General features: G+C 46.2%; 6 non-coding genes across 6 annotated transcripts; all 6 read right to left on the bottom strand.

The window, feature by feature from the left end:
- Positions 1-196: 196 nt before the first annotated feature.
- On the bottom strand, positions 197-387 carry LOC142268054 (U2 spliceosomal RNA). The gene has a single exon (XR_012733837.1). It is a non-coding gene; the product is annotated as a U2 spliceosomal RNA (small nuclear RNA).
- A 1,387-nt stretch (positions 388-1,774) lies between these two features.
- Positions 1,775-1,965, bottom strand: LOC142268053 (U2 spliceosomal RNA). The gene has a single exon (XR_012733836.1). It is a non-coding gene; the product is annotated as a U2 spliceosomal RNA (small nuclear RNA).
- Positions 1,966-3,352: 1,387 nt separating this feature from the next.
- LOC142268052 (U2 spliceosomal RNA) lies at positions 3,353-3,543 on the bottom strand. Its single transcript, XR_012733835.1, has one exon. It is a non-coding gene; the product is annotated as a U2 spliceosomal RNA (small nuclear RNA).
- Positions 3,544-4,930: 1,387 nt separating this feature from the next.
- Positions 4,931-5,121, bottom strand: LOC142268051 (U2 spliceosomal RNA). The gene has a single exon (XR_012733834.1). It is a non-coding gene; the product is annotated as a U2 spliceosomal RNA (small nuclear RNA).
- Positions 5,122-6,508: 1,387 nt separating this feature from the next.
- Positions 6,509-6,699, bottom strand: LOC142268050 (U2 spliceosomal RNA). Its single transcript, XR_012733833.1, has one exon. It is a non-coding gene; the product is annotated as a U2 spliceosomal RNA (small nuclear RNA).
- A 1,387-nt stretch (positions 6,700-8,086) lies between these two features.
- Positions 8,087-8,277, bottom strand: LOC142268049 (U2 spliceosomal RNA). Its single transcript, XR_012733832.1, has one exon. It is a non-coding gene; the product is annotated as a U2 spliceosomal RNA (small nuclear RNA).
- Between the last annotated feature and the right edge of the window lie 159 nt (positions 8,278-8,436).

Below are 8,436 nucleotides of genomic sequence, written 5' to 3'. Positions count from 1 at the left end.
TGAGTGGTGATGAGTTTGCTATTTGGATGAATAAAGAAAGTCAAAAGTGTGAAAGATAAAAAACAAAAGGAGGAAGTGTGAAAAGTGAATGGGCCAAATTGAGGTGCATATGAAGACGTATGCTTTCTTCCAATTCATTAAATCGGGCTAATATGAATCAGGTGAATTGAGTTCTGCTTTTGGAAACTGGGTTAAGAAGGGGTGCACCGTTCCTGGAGGTACTGCAATACCAGGTCAATGCGTGGAGTGGACAGAGCAAGCTCTTTTTCCATCTCCCTGTTCTAAAAATCCATTTAATATATGGTCCCCAGATAGGGGACGTATCAGATATTAAACTGATAAGAACAGATACTACACTTGATCTTAGCCAAAAGGCCGAGAAGCGATAACCAGAATTGGTTTGGGCCTCGAGTGGCACCCTGGCCTATGCCGGACACATCTTAGGGAGAGAGAGCGAGAGGGAGACAAACCCACGCCTACACAAGACATTTTGTCACCCAAGCCAACCCTTGAAAAGGCTGCTTTGCAGAGCCAAAACAAGAAGAATGGTGCGTTTTGCAGCCGCCGCCCACTGCAATGAATCTGAATAACTCCTCCTTTAGGGCGCAAGCAACTCCCCTCCCCCTTGCAGTCTTTCCAATTCACGATACAAAAAGACGGACAGGACAGGTTGCCTGACTTTCCGTCACTGCCACCCTTTGCCATCCTTACCCGTAGAAAGCCCTTTCATCATCCCCAAACCCTAATCTTTTCCCTTTCCTTCCCAGCCCCCAAACCCTGCCCTCTGTACCTTTCTCACCACCCGCTTCCCTTCTCCTGTCATCCCCCTACCACCCGGGAAAAAAAGAGATTGCCCCCTCCTTCCACTAGCCCACCCTCCCACCCAAAGAACAACTTCTTCTGCGCAGCTTGTTTTCTAGGCAGCAGCGCTATTGTGATGTCATCGGGGGGCATTGTGACAAGCCGCCAGTGTTCCGTCTCTTCATGTTGTGCACAGTTCAAACGGAAAATACATCAACAGGCAGACTACAGAAAAGCTTACTATCAAAGGTTAGAGGGGGGCTTTCTCAGAGGGCTTTTTACAGTTTTTCTATTCCCAATTAGCCGTTTAAGTGTACTTATTGAAAGTAGTAATTCTTTCATAGGCCGCCCTTTCTTAGTATTTGACGTTCCTTATATTGCGGTATGAGGCTTCGCAGTAGGTTGCAAACATTCATCACCCATGACTGTCCCCAATTGAGCTCAGAAGCTCAATGTCTATCATGACCTCTCTTTTAGAATGTCCAAGAGCAAGCAAACTATTCCTCCAGGAGAGGGCGCCAACAGACTACTAAAGAGATCATCATTACTCAAAGAAAACCCCAAAAACCAATGCATGATAGGAATAAACAGGTAACTTTCTTTGGAGTGGAAGCGGAGAGATCGCACCAGATGCCAATTCTAGATGTTATCACACCTGTGGTCACTGCAGCAGCAGGTGAATCCACTTTGTCCAAAAGGGATCTATTCCATTCAATTGCAAATGATCTAGATAAGACAGAGAACTGCAGCACGGGGACATAGCCGAGTTGGTCAGGTTGAGTGGTGATGAGTTTGCTATTTGGATGAATAAAGAAAGTCAAAAGTGTGAAAGATAAAAAACAAAAGGAGGAAGTGTGAAAAGTGAATGGGCCAAATTGAGGTGCATATGAAGACGTATGCTTTCTTCCAATTCATTAAATCGGGCTAATATGAATCAGGTGAATTGAGTTCTGCTTTTGGAAACTGGGTTAAGAAGGGGTGCACCGTTCCTGGAGGTACTGCAATACCAGGTCAATGCGTGGAGTGGACAGAGCAAGCTCTTTTTCCATCTCCCTGTTCTAAAAATCCATTTAATATATGGTCCCCAGATAGGGGACGTATCAGATATTAAACTGATAAGAACAGATACTACACTTGATCTTAGCCAAAAGGCCGAGAAGCGATAACCAGAATTGGTTTGGGCCTCGAGTGGCACCCTGGCCTATGCCGGACACATCTTAGGGAGAGAGAGCGAGAGGGAGACAAACCCACGCCTACACAAGACATTTTGTCACCCAAGCCAACCCTTGAAAAGGCTGCTTTGCAGAGCCAAAACAAGAAGAATGGTGCGTTTTGCAGCCGCCGCCCACTGCAATGAATCTGAATAACTCCTCCTTTAGGGCGCAAGCAACTCCCCTCCCCCTTGCAGTCTTTCCAATTCACGATACAAAAAGACGGACAGGACAGGTTGCCTGACTTTCCGTCACTGCCACCCTTTGCCATCCTTACCCGTAGAAAGCCCTTTCATCATCCCCAAACCCTAATCTTTTCCCTTTCCTTCCCAGCCCCCAAACCCTGCCCTCTGTACCTTTCTCACCACCCGCTTCCCTTCTCCTGTCATCCCCCTACCACCCGGGAAAAAAAGAGATTGCCCCCTCCTTCCACTAGCCCACCCTCCCACCCAAAGAACAACTTCTTCTGCGCAGCTTGTTTTCTAGGCAGCAGCGCTATTGTGATGTCATCGGGGGGCATTGTGACAAGCCGCCAGTGTTCCGTCTCTTCATGTTGTGCACAGTTCAAACGGAAAATACATCAACAGGCAGACTACAGAAAAGCTTACTATCAAAGGTTAGAGGGGGGCTTTCTCAGAGGGCTTTTTACAGTTTTTCTATTCCCAATTAGCCGTTTAAGTGTACTTATTGAAAGTAGTAATTCTTTCATAGGCCGCCCTTTCTTAGTATTTGACGTTCCTTATATTGCGGTATGAGGCTTCGCAGTAGGTTGCAAACATTCATCACCCATGACTGTCCCCAATTGAGCTCAGAAGCTCAATGTCTATCATGACCTCTCTTTTAGAATGTCCAAGAGCAAGCAAACTATTCCTCCAGGAGAGGGCGCCAACAGACTACTAAAGAGATCATCATTACTCAAAGAAAACCCCAAAAACCAATGCATGATAGGAATAAACAGGTAACTTTCTTTGGAGTGGAAGCGGAGAGATCGCACCAGATGCCAATTCTAGATGTTATCACACCTGTGGTCACTGCAGCAGCAGGTGAATCCACTTTGTCCAAAAGGGATCTATTCCATTCAATTGCAAATGATCTAGATAAGACAGAGAACTGCAGCACGGGGACATAGCCGAGTTGGTCAGGTTGAGTGGTGATGAGTTTGCTATTTGGATGAATAAAGAAAGTCAAAAGTGTGAAAGATAAAAAACAAAAGGAGGAAGTGTGAAAAGTGAATGGGCCAAATTGAGGTGCATATGAAGACGTATGCTTTCTTCCAATTCATTAAATCGGGCTAATATGAATCAGGTGAATTGAGTTCTGCTTTTGGAAACTGGGTTAAGAAGGGGTGCACCGTTCCTGGAGGTACTGCAATACCAGGTCAATGCGTGGAGTGGACAGAGCAAGCTCTTTTTCCATCTCCCTGTTCTAAAAATCCATTTAATATATGGTCCCCAGATAGGGGACGTATCAGATATTAAACTGATAAGAACAGATACTACACTTGATCTTAGCCAAAAGGCCGAGAAGCGATAACCAGAATTGGTTTGGGCCTCGAGTGGCACCCTGGCCTATGCCGGACACATCTTAGGGAGAGAGAGCGAGAGGGAGACAAACCCACGCCTACACAAGACATTTTGTCACCCAAGCCAACCCTTGAAAAGGCTGCTTTGCAGAGCCAAAACAAGAAGAATGGTGCGTTTTGCAGCCGCCGCCCACTGCAATGAATCTGAATAACTCCTCCTTTAGGGCGCAAGCAACTCCCCTCCCCCTTGCAGTCTTTCCAATTCACGATACAAAAAGACGGACAGGACAGGTTGCCTGACTTTCCGTCACTGCCACCCTTTGCCATCCTTACCCGTAGAAAGCCCTTTCATCATCCCCAAACCCTAATCTTTTCCCTTTCCTTCCCAGCCCCCAAACCCTGCCCTCTGTACCTTTCTCACCACCCGCTTCCCTTCTCCTGTCATCCCCCTACCACCCGGGAAAAAAAGAGATTGCCCCCTCCTTCCACTAGCCCACCCTCCCACCCAAAGAACAACTTCTTCTGCGCAGCTTGTTTTCTAGGCAGCAGCGCTATTGTGATGTCATCGGGGGGCATTGTGACAAGCCGCCAGTGTTCCGTCTCTTCATGTTGTGCACAGTTCAAACGGAAAATACATCAACAGGCAGACTACAGAAAAGCTTACTATCAAAGGTTAGAGGGGGGCTTTCTCAGAGGGCTTTTTACAGTTTTTCTATTCCCAATTAGCCGTTTAAGTGTACTTATTGAAAGTAGTAATTCTTTCATAGGCCGCCCTTTCTTAGTATTTGACGTTCCTTATATTGCGGTATGAGGCTTCGCAGTAGGTTGCAAACATTCATCACCCATGACTGTCCCCAATTGAGCTCAGAAGCTCAATGTCTATCATGACCTCTCTTTTAGAATGTCCAAGAGCAAGCAAACTATTCCTCCAGGAGAGGGCGCCAACAGACTACTAAAGAGATCATCATTACTCAAAGAAAACCCCAAAAACCAATGCATGATAGGAATAAACAGGTAACTTTCTTTGGAGTGGAAGCGGAGAGATCGCACCAGATGCCAATTCTAGATGTTATCACACCTGTGGTCACTGCAGCAGCAGGTGAATCCACTTTGTCCAAAAGGGATCTATTCCATTCAATTGCAAATGATCTAGATAAGACAGAGAACTGCAGCACGGGGACATAGCCGAGTTGGTCAGGTTGAGTGGTGATGAGTTTGCTATTTGGATGAATAAAGAAAGTCAAAAGTGTGAAAGATAAAAAACAAAAGGAGGAAGTGTGAAAAGTGAATGGGCCAAATTGAGGTGCATATGAAGACGTATGCTTTCTTCCAATTCATTAAATCGGGCTAATATGAATCAGGTGAATTGAGTTCTGCTTTTGGAAACTGGGTTAAGAAGGGGTGCACCGTTCCTGGAGGTACTGCAATACCAGGTCAATGCGTGGAGTGGACAGAGCAAGCTCTTTTTCCATCTCCCTGTTCTAAAAATCCATTTAATATATGGTCCCCAGATAGGGGACGTATCAGATATTAAACTGATAAGAACAGATACTACACTTGATCTTAGCCAAAAGGCCGAGAAGCGATAACCAGAATTGGTTTGGGCCTCGAGTGGCACCCTGGCCTATGCCGGACACATCTTAGGGAGAGAGAGCGAGAGGGAGACAAACCCACGCCTACACAAGACATTTTGTCACCCAAGCCAACCCTTGAAAAGGCTGCTTTGCAGAGCCAAAACAAGAAGAATGGTGCGTTTTGCAGCCGCCGCCCACTGCAATGAATCTGAATAACTCCTCCTTTAGGGCGCAAGCAACTCCCCTCCCCCTTGCAGTCTTTCCAATTCACGATACAAAAAGACGGACAGGACAGGTTGCCTGACTTTCCGTCACTGCCACCCTTTGCCATCCTTACCCGTAGAAAGCCCTTTCATCATCCCCAAACCCTAATCTTTTCCCTTTCCTTCCCAGCCCCCAAACCCTGCCCTCTGTACCTTTCTCACCACCCGCTTCCCTTCTCCTGTCATCCCCCTACCACCCGGGAAAAAAAGAGATTGCCCCCTCCTTCCACTAGCCCACCCTCCCACCCAAAGAACAACTTCTTCTGCGCAGCTTGTTTTCTAGGCAGCAGCGCTATTGTGATGTCATCGGGGGGCATTGTGACAAGCCGCCAGTGTTCCGTCTCTTCATGTTGTGCACAGTTCAAACGGAAAATACATCAACAGGCAGACTACAGAAAAGCTTACTATCAAAGGTTAGAGGGGGGCTTTCTCAGAGGGCTTTTTACAGTTTTTCTATTCCCAATTAGCCGTTTAAGTGTACTTATTGAAAGTAGTAATTCTTTCATAGGCCGCCCTTTCTTAGTATTTGACGTTCCTTATATTGCGGTATGAGGCTTCGCAGTAGGTTGCAAACATTCATCACCCATGACTGTCCCCAATTGAGCTCAGAAGCTCAATGTCTATCATGACCTCTCTTTTAGAATGTCCAAGAGCAAGCAAACTATTCCTCCAGGAGAGGGCGCCAACAGACTACTAAAGAGATCATCATTACTCAAAGAAAACCCCAAAAACCAATGCATGATAGGAATAAACAGGTAACTTTCTTTGGAGTGGAAGCGGAGAGATCGCACCAGATGCCAATTCTAGATGTTATCACACCTGTGGTCACTGCAGCAGCAGGTGAATCCACTTTGTCCAAAAGGGATCTATTCCATTCAATTGCAAATGATCTAGATAAGACAGAGAACTGCAGCACGGGGACATAGCCGAGTTGGTCAGGTTGAGTGGTGATGAGTTTGCTATTTGGATGAATAAAGAAAGTCAAAAGTGTGAAAGATAAAAAACAAAAGGAGGAAGTGTGAAAAGTGAATGGGCCAAATTGAGGTGCATATGAAGACGTATGCTTTCTTCCAATTCATTAAATCGGGCTAATATGAATCAGGTGAATTGAGTTCTGCTTTTGGAAACTGGGTTAAGAAGGGGTGCACCGTTCCTGGAGGTACTGCAATACCAGGTCAATGCGTGGAGTGGACAGAGCAAGCTCTTTTTCCATCTCCCTGTTCTAAAAATCCATTTAATATATGGTCCCCAGATAGGGGACGTATCAGATATTAAACTGATAAGAACAGATACTACACTTGATCTTAGCCAAAAGGCCGAGAAGCGATAACCAGAATTGGTTTGGGCCTCGAGTGGCACCCTGGCCTATGCCGGACACATCTTAGGGAGAGAGAGCGAGAGGGAGACAAACCCACGCCTACACAAGACATTTTGTCACCCAAGCCAACCCTTGAAAAGGCTGCTTTGCAGAGCCAAAACAAGAAGAATGGTGCGTTTTGCAGCCGCCGCCCACTGCAATGAATCTGAATAACTCCTCCTTTAGGGCGCAAGCAACTCCCCTCCCCCTTGCAGTCTTTCCAATTCACGATACAAAAAGACGGACAGGACAGGTTGCCTGACTTTCCGTCACTGCCACCCTTTGCCATCCTTACCCGTAGAAAGCCCTTTCATCATCCCCAAACCCTAATCTTTTCCCTTTCCTTCCCAGCCCCCAAACCCTGCCCTCTGTACCTTTCTCACCACCCGCTTCCCTTCTCCTGTCATCCCCCTACCACCCGGGAAAAAAAGAGATTGCCCCCTCCTTCCACTAGCCCACCCTCCCACCCAAAGAACAACTTCTTCTGCGCAGCTTGTTTTCTAGGCAGCAGCGCTATTGTGATGTCATCGGGGGGCATTGTGACAAGCCGCCAGTGTTCCGTCTCTTCATGTTGTGCACAGTTCAAACGGAAAATACATCAACAGGCAGACTACAGAAAAGCTTACTATCAAAGGTTAGAGGGGGGCTTTCTCAGAGGGCTTTTTACAGTTTTTCTATTCCCAATTAGCCGTTTAAGTGTACTTATTGAAAGTAGTAATTCTTTCATAGGCCGCCCTTTCTTAGTATTTGACGTTCCTTATATTGCGGTATGAGGCTTCGCAGTAGGTTGCAAACATTCATCACCCATGACTGTCCCCAATTGAGCTCAGAAGCTCAATGTCTATCATGACCTCTCTTTTAGAATGTCCAAGAGCAAGCAAACTATTCCTCCAGGAGAGGGCGCCAACAGACTACTAAAGAGATCATCATTACTCAAAGAAAACCCCAAAAACCAATGCATGATAGGAATAAACAGGTAACTTTCTTTGGAGTGGAAGCGGAGAGATCGCACCAGATGCCAATTCTAGATGTTATCACACCTGTGGTCACTGCAGCAGCAGGTGAATCCACTTTGTCCAAAAGGGATCTATTCCATTCAATTGCAAATGATCTAGATAAGACAGAGAACTGCAGCACGGGGACATAGCCGAGTTGGTCAGGTTGAGTGGTGATGAGTTTGCTATTTGGATGAATAAAGAAAGTCAAAAGTGTGAAAGATAAAAAACAAAAGGAGGAAGTGTGAAAAGTGAATGGGCCAAATTGAGGTGCATATGAAGACGTATGCTTTCTTCCAATTCATTAAATCGGGCTAATATGAATCAGGTGAATTGAGTTCTGCTTTTGGAAACTGGGTTAAGAAGGGGTGCACCGTTCCTGGAGGTACTGCAATACCAGGTCAATGCGTGGAGTGGACAGAGCAAGCTCTTTTTCCATCTCCCTGTTCTAAAAATCCATTTAATATATGGTCCCCAGATAGGGGACGTATCAGATATTAAACTGATAAGAACAGATACTACACTTGATCTTAGCCAAAAGGCCGAGAAGCGATAACCAGAATTGGTTTGGGCCTCGAGTGGCACCCTGGCCTATGCCGGACACATCTTAGGGAGAGAGAGCGAGAGGGAGACAAACCCACGCCTACACAAGACATTTTGTCACCCAAGCCAACCCTTGAAAAGGCTGCTTTGCAGAGCCAAAACAAGAAGAA

Source organism: Anomaloglossus baeobatrachus, unplaced genomic scaffold, assembly GCF_048569485.1.
Source record: "Anomaloglossus baeobatrachus isolate aAnoBae1 unplaced genomic scaffold, aAnoBae1.hap1 Scaffold_2985, whole genome shotgun sequence".
NCBI lineage: Eukaryota > Metazoa > Chordata > Amphibia > Anura > Aromobatidae > Anomaloglossus > Anomaloglossus baeobatrachus.
The sequence above is the reverse complement of the archived record's forward strand: the minus strand, read 5'-3'. Positions and strand labels throughout refer to the sequence as shown.